The sequence below is a fragment of the Octopus bimaculoides genome, chromosome 8 (assembly GCF_001194135.2).
Source record: "Octopus bimaculoides isolate UCB-OBI-ISO-001 chromosome 8, ASM119413v2, whole genome shotgun sequence".
Taxonomy (NCBI): Eukaryota; Metazoa; Mollusca; class Cephalopoda; order Octopoda; family Octopodidae; genus Octopus; species Octopus bimaculoides.
This window is the reverse complement of record NC_068988.1, coordinates 30512802-30513307: the sequence shown is the minus strand read 5'-3', so window position 1 is coordinate 30513307 and position 506 is coordinate 30512802. Positions and strand designations below refer to the sequence as shown.

At 42.7% G+C, this 506-nt stretch overlaps 1 protein-coding gene across 1 annotated transcript in view; it reads right to left on the bottom strand.

Moving 5' to 3' along the window:
* Window positions 1-506, bottom strand: part of LOC106881999 (low-density lipoprotein receptor-related protein 2) — an 84414-nt gene that overhangs the window by 62852 nt on the left and 21056 nt on the right.

Sequence of the window (506 nt, the reverse complement as noted above, 5' to 3'; positions counted from 1 at the left end):
AAAGGAAAGGGCTGCCTTAGGTGGCACACACTCTAATCATGCTAGTGACTCTGGTCCACTCATCTGGCAAAAATGAGTAGTTTCTGTATTTTAAAGAGCCAACCTTGTCACATTTTGTATCTTGCCGAATCTGCCTGAGAACGTACATTAAAGGTACGTGTGTCTGTGGAGCACTCAGCCACTTGCATGTTAATTAGTGAGCAGGCTGTTCTGCTGATCGGATCAAATGGAACTCTTGCCTTCATAACCAGCATGGTCCCAGTTTGATAATAATTGTCTACATAGAGTCACAGGAGTGGCTGTGTGGTAAGAGGCTTGCTTCCCAACCACATGGTTCTAGGTTCAGTTCCACTGCATGGCACCTTGGGCAAGTGTCTTTTACTATAGCCTCGGGCCAACCAATACCTTGTGAGTGGATTTGGTAGATGGAAACTGAAAGAAGCCCATCATATATATATATATATATATACATATATGTATGTGTGTATTTGTGTGTCTGTTTTTGT